Here is a 23,292-nt window from a genome sequence, read left to right as displayed (position 1 = left end):
CCTAGCCCAATGCCACCAATAGAAACAGAAAGCGAGCCAATGTAGCATTTAACTTTTTCTAGCAACCACATTAAAAAAGCCAGAAGAGTGGGGTGAATTTAATTTTGGAAATATATTTTATTGAAACCAGTATACCCAAATTAGTATCATTTTAACATGTAATCAATGTAAACATTAAATAAAAATTATTAATGAGGTAGTTCAAACTCTTTTATTTATTGAAGTTTTCAAAATCTAGCATGTGTTTTAGTCTTACAAACACAATTCATATGCTAAATTTTCAAAGAAAATACTTAATCTTTAGATTTAATAAAATTCAGCTGGAAAAAGATTCACATACCCAAATTGTTTTCAAGCATATATCAGTCTTCCAATCACTGAGTTGTGTATCAATTTTAAAAACTTAAGTTAATTAAGATGAGATGATATTAAGAATTCAAGTGCTAAGTAGCCAGTGGCTACTGTATGGGGCAGCACAGGCCTGGACTGTCAAACCTGCATTCCTTAACTTCCTTGCTCCGGATACCAATGTGTCTTCTACAGTATCTGTGCTATTTTAACTATGCATCTTACAAAGGAAAGATCAGTAGCACTTATCCTGCCTTTATTCAAATATTGATAATTTATTCATGGTGTACTTTTGGCATTAATTTTGATTTTTTAAAATAGTGCATTACCATATTAAGTTATCTTGATTACAAGGGTTTGGCACTCAAATTTTGTGTCTGAGTGAATGCCTCATTTGCCTCTCTCTAGTCCTGGCCTTGCATAATGTGATTCCTGCTTATGTCCTTTCAAAGTCTCCCCATGGAGACTTTCAGGATCAAGCCCATGATGGACAAAATATCTCCTGTGGGGGCCTTCCTTCCTGCTCCCTTACAGACACTTTTCACTAATGGTGGGTGAAAACTGAACTGGAGCATGTCACCTTCCTACCTTCATTCACCCTGTTTACTTTGCTCAGAGACTCACTTTTCTGTTTTCTTTATCTAATTCCTACTCAGTCTTCAAACCTCCTCCCTGGGAGCAGGTTGGGGACTGTGTTGCAGTAAATTCCCCCACAGTCTCCACCTTCTAGGCTGCACTGGGTAGTCTACACATGCCTGCCCTCACAGATCCCTCTTCCTGGAGGGACTCCTGGGAAGGAGCTGGCAGGAGTTGAGATGGGAAGAGAGAGTGGCTGCCTGGATCCCAGCTCTCTCCCTGGGTTCTGACAGAGACCACACCCAGCCCCAGCTCCTGCTGGCCTGGGTGCTTGCCTCTCCCTGGGCTCAGATCACCCTCCCCTGCCCCACAGACCCTCATGGCCTCCCCCCTGTAAGTGGTCCCTCCTGACTGTCACCCACCCTAGTCTAACCATCTTCACAGAACTCCAGATTCTGCTGGGATTTTGCTAGGACCTTAGACACATGCCTGTTTCCCCCCACCCCTCAACTCCTATAATTGTTAGTTCTTCTGATTCTCCCTGTCTTCCTCCTTTTTTTTCCCTCCTCCTCCTTTTCCTCTCCTTCTCTTTCTTTCCTCCTTTCTTTCTTCTTCTCCTTTCTCCTTCTCGTTCTCCTCCTTCTCCTTCTTCTTTCTTCCTCCTTCTGCCTTCCCCCTTTTTCCTTCTTCCCTCTCCTTTTTTCTTCCTTCTTACATCCTGGGTTATATAATCATCACTCCAGACTTATCTCTTTCTGCTTCACTTGACTATAACCTCCCTGAGCATGAAATGGGACTTCCTGATCCTGATGTCCTTCATGAAACCCAGCACTGAGCCATTTGGCAGGGGCTCTGGCCTTCGTGAAGAAAGGGCAAACATTGAGTTGTTTAGTTCATAGATGTTTGTATTTTTAAATAGATCGTCCATGAGACCAATACTCAAATTATTCTCAAAGGGGTTTTAATATGAGACAATGCTTTCTGAATATTACTTCTTTTTTCTTTTGTCTGGAAATAGCCTCTTCTTGATATATATTTTCTGAAAATAGAAATTCATGTCAAGATACTACATTACTCAACTGATCTATCATTTCATTCCACAAAAGCCTTGTAACTTCAATTGGAGATGGGCATGCCATTTGAACTCCTGTCCACATGGATTAGAACCTATTTATACATGGATATGGCTGCTGTTGCTTCTTAGAGTCATACAGTGTTTCATTTAAAAACAGATTGTTCCAGGTAACATAAAATGTAAAAATGAATGGTGAAAAGGAAAGTGTTTTTAGAGTTCCAACTCATCCCTTTTAATTTTTCTTTATTAGAAATTTGTTTTTACATAAGCCACATTGGATTTAGACTTGTAAAATCCTAGTGCCACCACTTTCTAACTGTGTGGCCTTGAGCATGTTAATCATATTGAACTTCAGCTTCAGTATCTGTAAAATGAGGATAACCCCTTCTTTGTATATGTACAAATGTATGTATATGATGCATATGCCATATACCATATACACAATATACAGTTATTCTCAAATTTTACTGTGTCTAAGATAAGGAGCTAATTAAAGCCACAGAATCCTAGGCAAGTCTCCCAGAGTTTCTGATTCAGAGGCCTGAAAGATCCTCTGAAATCTGTATTTGTAATAAGCTTCTCAGGTAAATCTAATGCAGATGGTTCATGGTCTGCACTTTAAGAAATGCTGCCATAGATCCTAAGTTCCTTGGATTATAAACATATTTCTAGGAGTTTTGTACTTCCCATGACCTCCTCATGACATGTGTGCTGTAATACAGCCTTGTGACATCAAAGGTCATGCTCATCCTTTCCATGCTGCTTTGTGATCTAGCTACCTTGACATTCATGCCTCTCTGGGCTGTACAAGCATGGTTGGCAGCTGAACACTAGGACTCCAGGTCCATGTAGACTCCAGTCAGATTCAAAGCCCTAGAGAGAGAATCCATTGGCCATCTTATGTCATGAGCTGACCTCCATGAAGAGAAGGAAGGTCTGGATTGCAGGTGGGAATTTCTTCTCTTTTCACTCATATAAATTTGCTTATTCTTCACATTCTCCATTATGAAAATAAAACCTTGGGCAGTAGAGCACCAATTCAGGGAATTGGAAGGAAGGGTAGAGCCCGTGTCTCACAGGTAATGGAAACCTTAGAAAATATATTCTCAACACCTTATGTTTGGCATATTGTTACTCTCCAAATCTCCAACCCCTTTTCTTCCTTAGTTGGCCAACTTTTCTGCCCACTTCCCTCACCACATCGTATTTCTGAGGATTATTTCTTTATATATAATGTTTTTTTTTCCATTTCCCTTCCTATACCCTAAACTAGATTTCTTTGAGTTTAGAAAGGGGTAAAGAAGAAATGTCAGGGTGGTGTCTCCAGTATTTAGATTATAAAGAAGAGGAAGATTTGACTTATTGCAATTGGCAGTTGAAATTGGATACAGTTATGCCTGATTTTCTCAAACTCTTGAGTTTTCTGAGAAAGGATTTACAGTATGGCTAAAATTTCTATGAATCATTTAAAAAATTCATTTTTTTAATGTGTGACTGAGCTGGAATATGGAGTACCCATGGCCTAGAGGGTCTCAATTGCCCAGGTACTTTCATCTAACTGCTCATCTCATACCCAAACACACATATAGAAAGAGAGAGAAAATCTTGATTATTTCTCTTCTCCCTACCAAGTGACCAGTAGGTAAGTCAATTTTGGAAAGAATGTTTTGATAGTTGTCTCTGAGGTATTGGCAACCAGGAAAGATAGTCAATTGTTAATAGACTCTTAACAAGACTTTTCTTTCTCCTCCCCGCCCCCCCAAGATTACACAGAATGGAATATTGAAAGAACTGACTTTGGTTTCCAGTTCAACATGCAAAACTTTAGAAGTTGTCAGTCTCATCCTTACAACAAGAAAAAAGCTGAATAACACCAATTCATGATAAAAACTATCAGAAAACTAGGAATAGACCATGTTATGCTATCTGTTAGCTAATTAAAATTTAAATAAAAATTGAAAAAAGAGAAAACTAGGAATAGAGGGCAACTTCCTCATTTTGATAAAGAACATCTACAAAAAATTTACTGCTTACATTATATATAATGGTGAGAGACTGGATAGTTTTCTGTTAAGATTGGGAGAAAGACAAGGATATTCCTTCTCATCACTCTTATTAAACAACATACTGAAAGTCGTAGCTGATGAAATAAGACAGAAAAGGAAATATACGGTATAGAGATTGGGAAGGAAGAAATAAAACTATCCTTTTCCTCAAGTGGCATGATTGTCTGTGTAGAAGATCCCAAAGATTTGACAAAAATACTCCTGGAACTGATAAACAATTGTAGTAAAATAATGTGAGGTTAATATACAAAAATAAATCACTTTCCTATATACTAGCAATGAACAACTGGAATTTGAAATGAGAAACACAACGCCATTTACATTAGCACCAGGGAAAAGCACAAATCTAACAAAATATGTATACTATGAATTGAGTTATATCTTCCCAAAATTCATGTTGAACCCCTACCCCCTCAATGTGACTGTATTTGGAGATAGGTCTTCAGGAGCTAATTAAGGTTAAAAAAGATCATAAAGATGGGGCTCTAATGCACAAAGGATAGGACTGTGGCCTTGAAGAAGAGGAAGAGAGAAATATCTGTGTCTCACCACTGTGTAAGGACACAGCAAGAGGGTAGCTGTCTACAAGGCAAGAAGAGGATTCTCACCAGAAACTAAATCAGCCAGAACCTTGACCTTGGACTTCTAGCCTTCAGAACTTTAAGAAATAAATTTTGTGTTGTCTAAGCCACTCAGAGTATCATATTTTGTTATTGCAAACTGAGCAGACTAGGACAATGTACAAGATCTATATGAGGAAAACTACAGAACTTTGATGATGGAAGTCAAAGATGATTTAAATAAGTTAGAGAGATGTTCTATTTTCATTAATATTGTTTAGATGCCAGGTCTTCCCAATTTGATCTATAGATTTAACACAATTCCAATCAACATCTTAACAACTTATTTTGTAGATCTCACCAAATTGATTCTAAAGTCTTTACAGAAAGGTAATATGCCCAGAATAGCCAAGACACTACTGAAGAAGAACAAAGTCAGAAGACTGATTTTACCTGACCTCAAAACTTAACTTTATAGTTAAGTGATCACATTGTGGTGTTGGTGAAAGAATACATGTATTTGTCAGGGTTCTCCAAAGAAACAGAACCAAGAAATAAACCTACAGAAAATATACTCAACTGATCTTTGACAACAGAGGAAAGGCAGGTCAATGGAGAAAGGATCATCTTTTCTTTAAAAAAATTTTTTTTAATGTTTTATTTATTTTTGAGACAGAGACAGAGCATGAGCAGGGGACGGTCAGAGAGAGAGGGAGACACAGAATCCGAAGCAGGCTCCAGGCTCTGAGCTGTCAGCACAGAGCCCAATGTGGGGCTTAACTCACGAACTGTGAGATCATGACCTGAGCTGAAGTCGGATGCTTAACCGACTGAGCCACCCAGGCGCCCCAGGATCATCTTTGCAACTTTTCAAAGGATAGTGCTGGAACAACTGGATATCCATATGCAAAAAAATGAATCAAGTTTTATATATATATGTACATATATATGTATATATATATATATAAAACTATATATAACTATATATATAGTTAATTATATCATATATATGGATGGTTATATGTATATATATACAGTTATGTATTTATAATATACATAATATATATATATATATGGTTTTGTTTATACAGATATAGATATTATGGAGGATGATAAATCCCATGATCTACCATTTTCAAAGAGGTGGCTCAGGGAAGCCAGGGTGCAGTTGCAGTCCAAACCCAAGAACCTGAGAACCAGGGGAGCCAAGATGTAAATCCCAAATGAGTCTGAAGGCCCAAGAACTAAGAGTGTTGATGTTCAAGGGTAGGAGGAAATTGATGTTCCAATTCATAGAAAGCAAATACACACTTCCTCTGCATTTTTTGTTCTGTTCAGGCCCTCAGTGAATGGATGATGCCCACCAGCATTGGTGAGAGCGGATTTTCTTTACTTAGTCTAGGATTCAATGCTAATCTCTTACACATCCAGAAATAGTTATACCAGCTATCTTGGCATCCCTTAAATTGACACATAAAATTAATCATCACAGTAGACAAATAGATCAATGTATTCAATGTATTCAATCACCACAGAGAAAAGGGGCCAGAAATAAACCCACACAATATATACTCAACTGATCTTTGACAACAGAGGAGAGACAATTCAATGTAGAAAGGATCATCTTTTCAACTTTTCAAAGGACATCCATATGCAAAAAAAAAAAAAAAAAAAAAAAATCAAGATATTGAGTCTACACCTTTCAAAAATCAACTCTAAAAGTATAGGTCCAAAGGTAAAATGATACAACTTGTAGGAGATAATATAGGAGATGATCTAGATGACTTGGGGTTAGCAATAAGTTTATAGATATATACCAAAAGCATGACCCATGAAGGAAAAAAATTGATAAGCTTATCTTCATTAAAATTAAAAACTTCTGCTCTGCAAATGACACTGTTAAAGAATAAAAAGACAAGCCACAGGCTGGTAGGAAATATTTGCAAAACTTGTATCTGATAAAGGACTTGTATCCGAAGTATCTGAAATATACAAAGAACTTTGCATAAAAAATATACAAAGAACTCTCAAATTTCAACAGTAAAACAAACATCCCAACTACACAATGGGCAAAATGTCTGAACAGACATTTTACCAAAGAAGATATACAGATATCAAAGTATATAAAAAAGATGCTCAACATCATATTTTATGACATATGCAATTAGGGAATTACAAATTAAAACAACAAGATGCTACTACATACCTATTAGAGTGACTAAAATCCAAAATACCAACAACAAATGCTGATGAGGATGCGAAGCAACAGGAGCTCTCATTTATTTCTGGTGGGAATGCAAAATAGTGCAGCCACTTTAGAAGACAGTTTGATGGTTTCTTACAAAATTAAGCATACTCTTACAATAGAATCCAGCGATAACACTCCTAGGTGTTTACCCAAATGAATGGAAAACTTATTTCCACACAAAAACCTGCACAAACCACACAAAAACAAATGGCATTTTTTATTTTTAAGTTTTTATTTAAATTCTAGTTAACATACCATGTAATATTAGTTTCAGGTGTACAATATTGTGATTCAACACTTCCATACAACACCAGATGCTCATCACAACAACGCACACAAATGTTTATAACAGCTTTATTCAGAGTTGACAAAATCTGGAAGCAACCAAGATGTCCTGCAATAGGTGAATGTATAAACAATTGTGGCATATCTATACAATGAAATATTATTTAGTGATAAAAAAGAAATGAGCTATTAAGCCATGAAGAGACATGGAGGAAACAAATGCATATTCCTAAGTGAAAGGAGCCAATCTGAAAACGCTCTGTACTGTATGATTACAACTCTATGACATTCTGGAAAAAGCAAAAGTATAGAGATAATAAAAAGATCAGTAGTTACTAGAGGTGTAGGAGTGGGGAATGAGGAATACATGGAACACAGGACATTTATAAGGCAGTAAAACTATTCTGTATGGTACTGTAATGGAGGGTAAATGGCATCTTACATTTGTCAAAACTCACGGAATGTACAACATCAAGAGTTAGGCAGTGGTGGGAGCCCAATAAGTTCTCTGTTCCTCTAGTGGGCCCCTTTTAAGGCATTGACAACAAATAAGTAAATGAATTTCTGCTAGTTTTAGAGGGTGCACATCCATAATTCTGTGCTTCAAAGACACGCTTGGATGAGCAAGTCATTGACACATGAGCTATCTGCCACCTGGGATTTGGATCACATAGGCCTTGGGACTTCAATTGCAATAGCAGGAACCTATCTACGTTCAGTTCCATAATACTTAATAATGACATTTTTTTGGTCACAAACGATTAAGCGGCAGGTGCTATTAGACCAGTGTCTAGAATTTGTTAATGTGTGTTGGACATTCAATCAAAAAATGTCTGATGAGTAATATGTAGAAACAATATCTATTTGTACTTGGCACATAAAACTTGGTTCTGTCCCAACCTGAGCTCTTCTAAAAGAAATAAACTTTTTCCAATTCCTCCAATAAAAAGAACCCAAAGAAGCTCTATCTGGTACCATGTTCCTCCATTCACCAAATTGCCAGTCCCTTTATCAATTTGGTATCCCATCCATTTTCTAGCCAGGAGGACCTAAGGTCAATTGTTGGACTTTTCCTGGATTCCTGGTGTTTGAATCCTTGTGCTAAATATTCAATTACTTGACATACTTTAGACAATTTCTTGTAACAAAAAGCAGCTTATCAGAGAGCATCTATGACAAACATTACACTGCACAAGGACCCAGTCAAGAAAGTAGATGGGAGTTGAAGTCAGTCTGCTTCTTAGGCTGTCCATCAGTGTTGGTAGGGGTGAGGGGCTATCTTCCTGGAAGGAGGGATGGCTTTTTCTGATTTCCACAAAGCCATTGTTCAATAACCAAGCTATGTGTCAGTGTGGCTGTCTGCCCAGAGGAGACCCCTTTTCCTAATTTGTATCACACCATCATATAAACTAGCTATGATTTAGTGACATATTTAAGGATGGGAAATTTGATATGGCACCCTGTTCAATATATTACAAAATTCTGACTCAGTATATATCTTTATTGGGTTGCACTATCTTTTCAGCTTTTGTTTGAAAATATCAGGCTATGAAGGTGCTAGCTCAGGGAAGTAAGTCTTCCCCCAAGTTCTTCAATGTGATGAAAGAGAAAGAAAACCATTATTAGAAGCTGCAATGGTTAATCTCTGAACTGAAAATGACTGACATAGATGTAGTTCTAGTAGGATTGGACCCAGGAGTGTTGTTAAGCCATATACTAAACAGTGTACTCAGAAATTTATCCCTCTGAAGCAGTCTTGTATTTCAGAGACTTCAGAAGATTCCAGAAGTTGGAGCAGTTTCCTGAGATTTTTAATGGCTCCCACCACAGATATCTGCAGAGGGTGCTTTTTCCTAGCTTTATAGGTAAGTGCAAACTTTGAAGCACTGAACAAAAGTAACAGCCTATGGGTGCTGTGGATGCTGACTAAGATAGTGGGAATCAGCTCTTCCCAGGGGCTTTTTTGCATGGCAGCTTTTTTGTGAATGATTGTCTTTGCTCATTCACAACATAGTCATGCACTGTCACAATGGTAAAAACCATGCACATCTTGAAGAACACAGGAACATTAGCAACTTGGGAAGAGAGCTATGCCATTTACAATGAATTCCACTGCAAGCCAAAGGAACCTTGGCTCAGGCTAGCTTAAGAACAAGAAATTAATGATCTCCTATACAAGTTGTCCAGTAGTGGAATAGGTTTAGAGTTGGTTGACTCAGAGGCTAATCAAATTCCCAGGTTGTTTCTGTCTCTCTCTTCTACCATACACAACGAAGACCTCACCTTCATGCTTACTAGAAGTTGCTTCAGCAGTCCCAGAGTTTCATGCACACTTGATGCTGCCTCCCAAAGAAAGAAGAACCCTGTTTTGTTTTGTTGCTGTTGTTGTTTTGTAGCTCTCTTAGAAGCCCTTCAGCAGATTCTTCTCCTATTTTATTGACTAGAATTAGCAAAACCATGAGGCCCACTCCTGGGACTGGGTATGGTAGGGAGACAGCTTCCTGTAAGGAATGTGGTTGGCAGTGGGTGGGGGGAATGTATCCCTGAACACAGTCCAGAATCTATAGGGAAGGATAAAGGATGAAAACCCCCAAACTCCTAAGCAAGAAAATTTAAGTGCTGCTGTGGAAGATTCCTATACCAAAGCTAATGCATCAGTGGATTTGATTTCCATCTCATTCTCTAGTCTTTAAGAACCACACTGGAAAAGACTGGACGAAATAGTGCCTGTGAGAGCTTAAGATCTAGTGTCACACATTCAGAGTTTTAAAAATAGTTCCTGAGCTTTACTTTCAGTAGAATCTGTACTTAACATTCTTACATCTGCAGATAGACTTCAAGTATTTAGATTTCAGGGTTAGGACAGAGACTATGAAATCCATATATGATTCAATTTGTGAAATTTAACTCTTAGAACAATTATTGGGTCCTGAAAGTTGCACTTCCACTAATCCCTAAAGTTCTGAATGTACCAGTCTTAGGTGAAATAGTGATGAATAATAATTTTATTAGGGAAAATTAGACTCCCAACTTGCCAGGAATGCAACATGCTTTTTGTTCAGCTATTTTGTTACCTCCTTTGTTTAAGATAGAATAGAAGGTTCTCAGAAAATGAATGCTAGAACTCTTCTTCCTAACTTCCAGGTTTTGTCTGAATATTTGGGAGATTTAGACTTTCATGGGGCTGCCTAAGTAGTGCCATCTGTGATCAGGAGAGGGCAGCAAAGAGTCATCTGAGTCAGGCCTCTGAGGGCCAGTCTGCCAGTCTGCCCAGGAATCAATTAAGGAACCAAGGGAAAATCCCAGCCTCAGTTGATACCAGCAGAAATCAGGGAAGATTTAGAGCTAAAGCAGAATCCAAAGCATGTGTATTGCAACAGGGTTGAGGTTAAATGGTGCTAGAATCCAGGAGGAATAATCGCATCAGGAGGGGCTTATATTTCCAAAACAAAAACTGGTGTTAGCAAAGTGAAAACTGGCAAATTTGAGTCAGATAGAAGTCAGGCCAGAGGGATTGGGTTGGATCAGAGAGTTATAGAAGGTTAATTATATTGATGGTTTGAGGTGAGATGCAACATTTTTATTTTAAAAATACTGGGGTGCCTGGATGACTCAGTGGGTTAAGGGTCTGACTCTTAAATTTGGCTCAGGTCTTGATCCCAGGGTTGTGGGACCCAGCTCCACTTTGGGCTCTGCATTGAGCATGGAGACTGCTTAAGATTCTCTCTCTCCTCCCCTCTGCCCCATTCCCCTGCTCACACACTCACTCTCTCTCTAAAATAAAAAAATAAATAAAAATAACATTTGTAGTTTATAATTACAAATATAAAATACCTTCACTATAGAAAATCTGGAAACTAGAGAAAAAGACACAGAAGAAAATAAAACTCATTTGGAATTGTTAACTCATCAGAGGTAACAGTGCTGGTATATATTCAATCAGTTAATCATGTATTTGCCCAAATAAAATTGAGATCATGCATTTAACCATATACTATCAACATTTCTCTTTGCTATTAAATATTTTTCCAAATCATTTTAAAAACTGTCTTCATAACATTCCACCATATGGATGTGTCACAAAGCGTTTAGTATGTGCTGTCTAGTCCTCTGGAGGTCATCCTGGAACTGCTTTGCACTGATTGATGTCAAACCTCATCAGATGCTCCAGATCAGGCATGATAAAATAAATACATTCAAAGCTTGGGAAATTAAGAAAAAAACAAATCATTGCTGAGCCCAGTACCCTAGTCCATTTTTATTTTTGTATATTTCCTCCTAGTCTTTGTCCAAATGCATAAATATTTTAACATGATTACAATCATTATGTACCTTTGAATCTTATTATATTATAAACATTTTAAAGCTGATTAATGATTTTCCAAATTTTTAATGACAGGGTAATATTTCTGTCAGTAGACACACAATGATTCAATTAGTCATTATCCTATTGCTTCTTTTTGGTATTATGAATAATTCTTCAATGAACATCTTTATGATATTGCCCTTATCTTTTATTATTTGGAACATATCCTTAAGCAAAGTCTTTCAAGGGGGTGATAGAGTCTGCTTAAACTCTAGTAGTAATGTAAAATTTCTTGACTTACACATTGAGAGTGGATCAAAAAAGGTTTTTGACAGTGGATTTGGATTGATTTTGTTACTTAATTATTTTTTAAATTGATTTCATTTTTATTCCTAGAAAACATGTCAATTGGATAGAGGCACAATTTAGAAAAGAAAAAAGCTGATTTTAAGTGAGATGAGACAGTAATTGATTTTTACAGAGGTATTTTTGAGTAGATGATCTTTTCCTTCCATATGCAGCCATAGAGACTTGAGAGGACTAAGACACACTCATAAAAAATAACTAAAAATATACTTGGCAAAGTCTTTTCACATTAGATTTTCCTTATGTGTAAATTTTTATTTTTATTTATTTTTACTTTTTAATGTTTATTTATTTTTGAGAGAGAGAGGGAGGGAGACAGAGAGAGTGGGGGAGGGCCAGAGAGAGAGACAGAGACACAGAATCCCAAGCAGGCTTCAGTCTCTGAGCTGTCAGCACAGAGCCCCACGTGGGGCCCGAACCCATGAGCCGTGAGATCATGACCTGAACCAAAGTCATACGCTTAACTGACTGAGCCACCCAGGCGCCCCTCCCATATGTGTAAATTTTTTAATTTATGTGTAAGTTTTTTAAAGGCCAAGACCAGTTTTATGTATGTACTAGATTATGTGTGATAAATAAGGAAATTCAAGAAGTAAATGGAAAACTATGAAAACTCTTCCTTAGTTTTATATATCTCTCCTTGGACTAATTTATGTTCAGTACAGTATTTAGTAAATGATGTTTGATAGGATGGGTCCAAAAGCTAAGATCCTAACAAACCTTTTTCCATAAGAATTCCCACAAAAATGGAAAGCACAAGCCACAGAATGGATCCAGAATGCTTTTGGCTCATTGTCATTGCTCACATTATCTATTGCAATAGCAATTGTAAGAGAGTTCATGGCTAAAACATCAAATTAATAAACATAGTTTCTAAAAACTTATAAAATATATAACAACAAAAACAAACAGGTAAAATATATATATTTTTAATTTTAATTTATTTTGAGAGAGAGCATATGTGAATGGAGGAGTGGCAGAGGGAGAGGGAGAGAAAGAATCCCAAGCAGACTCCATGCCCAGTATGGAGCCCTATGTGAGATAATGACCTTAGCTGAAATCAAGAGTTTGATACCTAATTGGTTGAGCCACCCAGGTGCCCCACCAAGAAGTAAAATCTTAATAACAATGACCACCTTGCTGTAAAAACTGAGGAAAGATATTCTTAGCATCACATCCTGATTTTTCTCTCTCTTATCACTTACCTCCTCTTCACATCTTTCCATGCTCAGAGGAGGAAAGCTGATGTTAAATTTGTCCTATATTTTTAGATTTATATTAATTTTCTATTATTTATTCCTGAAACCATTGATTTCTTAGAAATTAAACATATTTTCAAACATTATAATTCTTTCAACTGTTCTCCAGGTTACAGCCAAAGTAATACTGCCACACGCACTGAAACTTCAATGTGTGGCTTTCAAAGGTCAAAACCTTTCCCTCCTTTTCAGATGTGACCAAAAGTGTGAATGAAACACTTCATGGCCATTGCTTAGAGTATATCCTCTTTCTGAGTACTGCATGACCCCTCCAGTCCTAGTGGGAAGGTGTGGGGCCCTACTGCCAAGCTTGTATCAAGGGAAGACCTACCTGGCCAAGGCTGATTGGCCCATAGCTAGATCAATGATCTATGTGCTGGGCCAATCTGATAAGGTTTTGAATTTGAGTACAGAGAATTGTTATGACATTCTACATCACTGTTCAGCAAATATTTACTCCATTTCTCTTTCCCCTACATTCTGATGCTGAGCGTGACCATGCAATTTGCTTTGGCAAATGGAATATTAGCAGATGGGTTACAATCATAGGCATTAATTATGTTTGCATGTCTTGACTTGTTAATGTTTGCATGTTTTGACTTGTTTCTTACACTCTCTGGTGGTAGGAGGCCATGCCCAGGTCACCACTGTGCCTTCATCTTGACCTCAGGATGAAGTAGGGAGATACTCATGGTAGCCAGTGGAGCAAGGACTGAGCAGAACTGAAAAACCCTCTAGTCTGAAGTCTTGGAGCCTGATGTCTGGTGTAGCCTGGTGGGGCTGCAATTGAAGTGAGCATGAAAATAGGTTATTTTTATTTTAAGCCTCTGTATTTTAGTGTGCTTTATTATGTAGCATTATTGAGACAATAACTGACTCATAAACTAGAAATTATTTTATTGTGTTTCTTGAAGATGACATGTCATTCAGCCTGGGCTTGAAGTGGCCATTTTGGGACACTGTAAGCTAGTGAACAAGTAGAGAGAACTGCAGCTATCTCTTGTTCCTTTCCCCATTGGAATGTATTCCTTGTTTCTTGAGGACTGATTTTTAAGTGGTAGAGAAATAGAACTGACTCTTAGTCAAATGTATGATGTGTATTTTTCCCCAATGTCTTCTAGACATTATTTTTCCATTAGACTAGAATTTTGTAATGAAGGAGACCAGTATCTTGAGTACACTTTGTTGGTAAATGTAAGGAAGGACTATATAGTGATTTAATGGAAAGTGGCACTGGATTTAAATGTTTATAATAAATTCAAAGGAAGGAAATTCTACTTTCCTTTCAAAGTAGTCACAATGTAAAATGAGAACAAAGTGAAAGCTATTCAACTTGAAAGCTGTTGAAGTTGTTAAATACTCAGAGAATATTGTAAAAAATGCACTTTCCTGCTTGCAGATGTACAAAAGGACTTTCTGGAGATTCATGAAAACATAACGGTCTACATTGATCAGTGGGCTTATTGGTTAGTTGAAAACATAGTCAATGAGCTAGATGGAATCCCAGTCTTCTTGATGTGAGAAAAAGATTTTTTTCCATAAATGAGTTTGTATCACTGTATTTATGAAACTATCAATGTACTTATACCTTTTATAAAATGTCAAAACAGAAAAATCCTTGAGTTGCTATGTAAGAATTCAGATGTTCTGTGCTACTGTAGGATAGTCAAGACAAAAGAGAGTGTGCAATAGAATTTTAAGGATGGTAGGATCCTTTTAGTTGCAAATGTAAGAAAGCCAAATCAAATTTATCTAAATAATGAAGATAATGTATTAACTCATGTAACTGAAAGTCCTGAAAATGTTGGTCTTGAAGAAGGGCTGGACCTGGTCAGTCAACATCAATCAGATCCTGTTTTGGCTCCTACCGTTAGGCTCAGTCCTAAGGCTGGCTGTCCTTGGGTTGGCTGTCCTATTATTTAACTAATAGGACTACATAGTTAGGGCTTTAAATCATACTTAGCAGGGGAGATAGAGTGCACCTTTTGTGGTAGCTACCACCAATAGAAAATAAAATTCCTTCTCAGAAGTCCCTGAGAAATGTCTGCTTTCCTCTTGTTTTCCTGAATTGGGTCGCATGGTTAGTCTCCAACGAATCCTGTGGCTAATGGTTAATCAAGGCCACACTGAGTTCACCTGAATGGGAAGAAGAAAGGGAAATGTCAGGCTAATGCTGATTATGGGGCCACGGAGGAGAGTCCTGCAACCAGGAAGTCTATAATCTACTAGGGAAGATGTCAGACAGATAATTATAATACAGGGAGATCAGAAGGGGGCAACCACTTGCATTGTAAGGATATCTTTGCAAAGACTCTCAGCAGGAGGTACTGGCCTGGATCTAAAAGAATGAATAAGAATTTAGTGGACAAAGGAGGAGAGAAAGAAAGAACTTTGGGTAGAGGGAGCATCATGTTATAAAACAAAACAAAACAAAACAAAACAGTTTTATTGGGAAGCCTGAAGTATAGAAGAAACTTCTTGAATAAAAATTGGCAAGGTAGCCACAAGAACAGTAAGAAAAGATTTAAAAAGTGGCAGAGGCTTTCCTCTCAGATCTTGTGGCTACCTTCCTAATGATTATCTGAATGTTGACCTAAGAAATTTCTATATGCCCCTCCAGTGAGCAATACAGTATCTTACACACACATTGAGTAAGTTGTTTGTTCATTAGGATTTATATGCTTCTAAAAGGGGAGAACTTTCTCCATTCAGTTTTTTCTCTAAGATCCTTAGCTTTATACCAAATACAAAGATGGTTATTAAATCTGGTTTAAAGTTGAGACATACATAGGATTTTAAAACTTACCCTCCTCAAGGACTTACAGAGTCTTGACTTACATAGCTTGATGTGACATGGCATTACAGAGACCATGTCTTTCTGGTGGTCAGAACAAAACAAACTTGAAAACAGTAAAAACAAACAAATAAAATTTAAAAGCCCCAAACTCCACACCAAACCCCAAACTCCATGTCCTCCCTTTCTTACCTGAGAAGGAACATGGTAGTGTTGGTGTGATGATACGCATTGTACTGTCCAGTGTCTCTTTGTTCAGGGCCATCTTTGGTTTTCAGTCTTGGTGTGCAGGTGGGTCTACAGGATGACTTTATAATTTTGCTGCTACTGCAAAGAGTTTGGTCCAAGCAGAATCAGCCCAATCACAGGATACTGGGTGGATATAGAGACACAGCCCAGGGACCTATCTGTCTTATTGTGAGGCATTGCCACTGACTTGCAACCTTCTTCACTCTTGAGCTCCTCTTGTTCCATCTTATGACTGTATTGATCTGCTTAGGACCTTGCAAGGCTTCCTGTTGCTCTTAGAATGAGGTCCTAAGCTTTCACCACAACCTACAAAATAAGGCATGGTCTGGTTCTGCTTCCTCCCCAGCACCTCAGGCTCCAGTCACCTGGAATTCCCCCCAATCCTCAAAGAAATCAACTCCTCCAATCTCAGTGCATTCATGCCCCCTGAAGTGCTTCCTTGAACACTATGCTCCCACCTATGGCTGTCCTTACCTACCTACCTCTGCCCATTTGCCTCTAACCCACTTTGCTCAAGTCCTCCCTCTTCTCTTCTCTGGCTGGCTTCTGGAGTCCTGAATTTCCTACTCTATAGCATGTGACTAAGTCACAAGATTGAAGACACTAGACTGTGTGTTAAGCATAGTTGTGGTTAAAAACTGGATTCAGGTCCTGATTTTATCATCAGTTGGAGTCAGTCACACAACTGCTCTGAGCTTCAGTTTCCTCATCTGTAAGATGGTGCTAAGTATATTGACTCCCAGGTTTCTGGGAGAATTTGCTGAGAATCTGGACATGCAGAACATGGTAGGCTTTCAATAAATGTTTCAATAAATGCAGGAAATCTGGTGCATATTTAGGACTCCACTGTCTATTGTTCATATATGAACAGGGGAATGTGTGTATATGCAGGCATGAGCTTGGGAGCAAGAAGACCTGGCCTCAACAGCTGGTACCACCACTTATTAACCATGTGATGTCAGAAAATTCACTTAGCTTTTCTGAACCCCAAAGTCCCTAACTATGAAAATGGCAATAACATTAATAACTCCCAGGGTTGCTATGAGGATCAAGTGAGTTAATACAGGAAAATGTTTTATAAACCTTGAAGTTAAAAATACTGTAATCTACATTTATGCAATTATTCTTTGTTCTATCAGTGTTTAATCAGGTAAGTTTTGTCTCTGTAGCAGGACTCTAAGTCCCATTGGCTGGACCCATGATGGCATTTAACATGGACCTCAGCACAGCAATCATATACAATAAGAGTTTGCTGAAAATCTAACCCACAATGAGATATCATCTCATGCCTGTTAGGATGACTATTGCCAAAAAGACAAGAGGTAGTAAGTGTCAGCAAGGATGTGGAGAAAAGGGACCCCTTGTGCACTGTTGGTGGGAATGTAAATTGGTGCAGCCCCTCTGGAAAACAGTGGGAAAAACTGTCTCCTAGTTTATTTAACAAAGTCAAGGTAACTTAAATAGCAAAATCTGATAAAGACAGGGAAAAGACAAAAAAAAAAAAAAAAAAAAAAAAAACCTGCAAAGCAAATCCAATAGCATTTTAAAAGATTAAGCCTGGAGAGGGGCAAACATGGCGGAGAAGTAGGGGGATCCATACTTCCAGTGTCTCTCAAACAAAGAAGGGCTGAAGCCAAAGGACTTTGAATCTCAAGAGTCTGGGAGGAAAAGAGACAGAGTCTACCAGGGAGAAACTGGGACAACCTGATGGGCCAGAGGTGGGTGATTGTGAACTGGGGGGTGGGGGGGGGGGGGAGAAAATGGACTGCATAGGCACAGAGGAGAGGGATCCCCTTCTGCGGAGAGACAAAGGGAAGAAAAGAGTGGCTGGGGAAGCGTAGGACTATAGCTGGACAAGAGAAAAAACCTCAGACTGGGACAGAGAGGGATCCCATCTCTTACTGCAGGGCTTTCTTTGGACTGAGGCCAGCTGCCCTATTCACACACCTGGGGATGAGGGGAGCCACCTCTGGGTTTGGTGGTAGGTCAGTGGTGCAGTCCACAGCAGAAGAAACAAGTCTCCTCCCCTGAAGTGTTGTGGCACAGAACAAAACCAGCTAGGACCACATATCCAACAGCATCAAGAGGCACTTCCCCAGTACTGGGGCGCACAGAGCAGGAGTTTAAGTCCCAGCCAACGCTGGGGCACAGGAGTCTCGTCTGCTCCCGAGGCACAGTGATGATAGCTCCAAAGGAGTGATTTGGGACACTGGGTTGTGGAGAAGAGACTGGGGGGTTGCCATTTTTCTCCCCATCACCACCAAGGCGGGGCCTCAGAGATCAGTCCGATGGACCCACAATGGAGGCGGGACCAGCCTGCATCAAACCACACCCCTCCATGCCAGTGTATCTACTGGAACAGGATAGACGCTGTGGAACCAGATGGACCCCTTCTCCAGACCAGCGCTGCTGCATTTCTGGATCAATTCTAGAACAATTCTTCTTATATAGATATATTCTCCTTTCCATTTCTCCTTCTTATCTCTTTCCTCCTCTAGGCTGGGTACTCTGGTTATTGGTTTGTTTAAACAGACACATTTAATCCATTCTCTTGATACATGTTCCACTCCTCCTTCTTTCCTTTCTCTCTCTGGAGTAATCAAGCCATATAGTTTGGGTAACTTTATCTTCGTTCCCCCCTCCCCTGCCTCCTTCCTTATTTTCCTTTCTCTCTCTCTGAATTAACCCTTTTAGTCTCTCTGCCTGGTTAATGTTTATTTTTTCTTTTTCCCTGCCCCTGTCATTTCTCTCTTTGTATGTGCTCTTCCATCAGCACCACCTCCACCCTGTTCTTGTAGCTGTTGTTTCTGGTTTTTTGCTTTTGTTTTTAGTTTTTTAGTTTTTGTTTATTTGTTTGTGTGTTTGTTTGTTTGTTTGTAGTGTGTTTTTGTTTCCTGTTTGTCTGTCTGTTTGTTTTCCTTTCCAGGGCTACTTCAAGGAACAAATCAAAGCATACGTTGTGAAGGGTCCAAAGCATCACTACGAGCAGGGAAATAAAAAACTAAAGTCACAACAACAGAGAGCAAATAACACTCTCCAAAAAAACACCTCCTGAAGGGCTAGGCCCTGGACAGTGTATGAACACCCTTTAATATGGCAGTACTTGCAAGTGAAGAACACATAACAAGCTTTTAAAACTCATAAGGGACAGAAAACTAGCCAAAATGACGAAACAGAAGAATTCTCCTTAAAAGAAATTCAAGGAAGAAGTGACGGCTAAAGAATTGATCAAAACAGGTATAAACAACATAACTTAACAAGAATTTAGAATAATAGCCATAAAATTAATGGCTGGGTGTTGTAGACTCTAAGTCTAAAGTTCTCTTTTGGCAGCAAAAGAGTGGACATAGGATTAAAGCAAGACATGGCTAATGTCTGGGAAAAGACAAGAGTCCCGAATAAGAGTCCTTTGCCCATATTTATTAAGATCAGAAGGCTTACAAATGTGATGAGTGTGTACAAAGAGACAAAGAAACTGGGAACATTAACTTGGGGACATGAAGGAAAAGGGGAGTTTTGAAGATGTACAGTGTTTGGGGTTTGGGTCAATGTGAAACAAAATCCTGGTGCTGGGCAGATGGGCAGATGGCTATTAATGGCAGACAGGAGGCGCTGTGTCTATTTAACTTAGCTAGCTAGGGGATGAGGCAGATAGGGGAAATAAACTTAGGGTTAACAAGACACCTTTTCTTTTGTTAACCATTTCTGCTCTGGGCTGCTTCACATCCAGCGCAGTGGTCTATAGTCCAATTCACCAGTTTATGTAACTTGGCACTTTCCTCCTGTGAGAGGAGATTTTCTGTTATAGTACTAAATTGGGGGGCGTTTTCGCCCTGCATGCCTGATCTTGCTTACCTCAATATATCCTTGTATTGGGAGTCTTTGCTCCCATTCCTATTTTGGGCCTTTGCCACTCCCTTTCTATCCTGGGGTCTCTGCAACCCCTTTATATGTTGGAATGCCAATCAGGTTTACCCAAACTTGGGTGTAAGCATTCTATGGCTTTGTATTTCTTTATGCCTTATTAACCCATTGTTTTATGCCCAGGGGATTACTAAGCTTATCACCAACAGCTGGGCTTGAAAAAAGGCCTAGAAGATAGCAGAGAATCTATTGTTGTAGAGATAAAGGGACTAAAAAATCATCAAGATGAATTTAAAAATGCTATAAATGAGGTGCAAAATAAAATGGAGGCAGCAACAGCGCAGATTGAAGAGGCAGAAGGAAGAAAAGGTGAATTAGAAGATAAAATTATGGAAAAACATGAAGCTGAGAAAAATAGAGATAAAAAAAATCCAGGATCACAAGGGGAGAATTAGAGAACTAAGTGATTCAATCAAACAGAACAATATCTGTATCATAGGAATTCCAGAAGAAGAAGAGAAAGGGGGTGAAGGTATACTTCATAGCTGAGAACTCCAATCTGGGAGGAAACAGACATTGAAATCCAAGAGGCACAGAGAACTCCCTTCAGACATAACTTGAATCCATCTTCTGCAAGACATATCATAGTGAAACTGGCAAAATACAAAGATAAAGAGGAAAATCTGAAAGCAGCTAGGGATAAACAGGCTCTAACTTACAAAGGTAGACACATAAGAGTAGCAGCAGACCTATCTACTGAAACTTGGCAGCCCAGAAAGGAATGGCAGGAAATCTTCAATGTGATGAACAGAAAAAAAAAATATACAGCCAAGAATCCTTTATCCAGCAAACCTGTCATTAAAAATAGAAGGAGAGATAAAGGTTTTCCCAAACAGACAAAAACTGAAGGAATTCATCACCACTAAACCAGCCCTACAAGAGATCCTAAGGGGGACCCTGTGAGTGAAATGTTTCAAGGACCACAAAGTACCAGAGACATCACTGCAAGCATGAAACCTATAGATAACACAATGACTCTAAACCCGTATCTTTCCATAATAACACTGAATGTAAATGGACTAAATGCTCCAATCAAAAGACATACGGTATCAGAATGGATAAAAAAAAGAGACCCATCTATTTGCTGTCTATAAGAGATCCATTTTAGACCTGAGGACCCCTTCAGATTGAAAGGAGGGGATGGAGAAATACCTACCTTGCTACTGGAAATCAAAAGAAAGCTGCAGTAGCCATACTCATATCAGACAAACTAGACTTTAAATTAAAGGCTGTAACAAGAGATGAAGAAGGGCATTATATAATAATTACAGGGTCTATGCATCAGGAAGAGCTAACATAAATGTCTATGCGCCAGATACAGGAGCCCCCAAATATATAAAACAATTAATTGCAAATATAAGCAATCTTATTGGTAAGAATGTGGTAATTGCAGGGGACTTTTATACTCCACTTACAACAATGGAAAGATTATCTAGACAGAAAATCAGTAAAGAAACAATGGCCCTGAAGGATACACTGGACCAGATGGGCTTGACAGATATTTAGAACTCTACACCCCAAAGCAGCAGAATACACTTTCTTCTCGAGTGCACATGAAACATTCTCCAAGATAGATCACATACTGGGTCACAAAACAGCCCTCAATAAATATAAAAGAATCGGGATCATACCTGCACATTTTCAGATCACAATGCTATGAAACTTGTAATTAACCACAGGAAAAATTCTGGAAAACCTCCAAAAGCATGGGGGTTAAAGAACATCCTAAAGAATGAATGGGTAAACCAAGCAATTAGAGAAGAAATTTAAAAAAAATATGGAAACAAATGAAAATGAAAATACTTTGCAATCAAGGCCTAACTCAAGAAACAAGAAAAATACCAAAAACAAAATCTAACAGCACACCTAAAGGAACTAGAAGCAGAATAGCAAAGAAACCGCAAACCCAGCAGAAGAAGAGAAATAATAAAGATCAGAGCAGAAATAAACAACACATAATCCAAACAAACAAACAAACACTAGCACAGATCAATGAAACCAAGAGTTGGTTTTTTGAAAACATAACCAAAATGTAGAAACCTCTAGCCAGGCTTCTCAAAAAGAAAAGAGAGAGGACCAAAGTAGATAAAATCATGAATGTAAATGGATTTATTACAACCAATCCCTCAGAAATATAAGCAAGGAGTAATTATCAGAATTATCAGAAATATTATCAAGGAGTACTATGAAAAATTGTATTCCAACAAACTGGATAACCTGGATGAAATGGACAAATTCCTAAACACCCACACACTACCAAAACTCAAATGGGAAGAAATAGAAAATTTGAACATTCCCATAACTAGTGGAGAAATTGAATCAGTTATCAAAAATCTCCCAACAATAAGAGTCCAGGACCAGATGGCTCCCCTGGGGAATTCTACCAGACACTTAAAGCAGAGTTAATACCTATCCTTCTCAAGCTGTTCCAAAAAATAGAAAGGGGAGGAAAACTTCTGGACTCATTCTATGAAGCCAGCATTACTTTGATTCCCAAACCAGACAGAGACCCGGAAAAAAAAAAAAAAAGGGAACTACAGGCCAATATCCCTGATGAATATGGACGCAAAAATTCTCAATAAGATACTAGCGAATTGAATTCAACAGCACATAAAAAGAATTATTCACCATGATCAAGTGGGATTCATTCCTGGACTGCAGGGTTGGTTCAATGTTTGCAAATCAATCAATGTGATAGATCACATTAAAAAAAGAAAAGATGAGAACCTTATAATCCTGTCAATAGATGCAGAAAAATACAACATTGACAAAATACAGCATCCTTTCTTAATAAAAACCCTCAAGAAAGTCGCGATAGAAGGAACATACTTAAACATCATAAAATCCATTTATGAAAAGCCCACAGCTAATATCATCCTCAATAGGGAAAACCTGAGAGCTTTCCTCCTGAGATCAGGAACACGACAGGATGTCCACTCTCACCACTGTTGTTAAACATAGTGCTGGAAGTCCTAGCATCAGCAATCAGACAACAAAATGAAATAAAAGACATCAAAATTAACAAAGATAAAGTCACACTTTCACTTTTCGCAGAGGACAGGATACTCTACATGGGAAAACTGAAAGACTCCACTGAAAGGCTGCTAGAACTGATACATGAATTCAGCAAAGTTGCAGGGTATAAAATCAATGTACAGAAATCGGGTGCATTCCTATAGACCAATAATGAAGCAACAGAAAGGGAAATGAAGAAACTGATCCTATTCACAATTGCA

The sequence above is a fragment of the Panthera pardus genome, unplaced genomic scaffold (genome assembly GCF_024362965.1).
Source record: "Panthera pardus isolate Hobbes unplaced genomic scaffold, ASM2436296v1 HiC_scaffold_15, whole genome shotgun sequence".
NCBI classification, from domain to species: Eukaryota; Metazoa; Chordata; class Mammalia; order Carnivora; family Felidae; genus Panthera; species Panthera pardus.
This window is presented reverse-complemented; position numbering follows the sequence as displayed.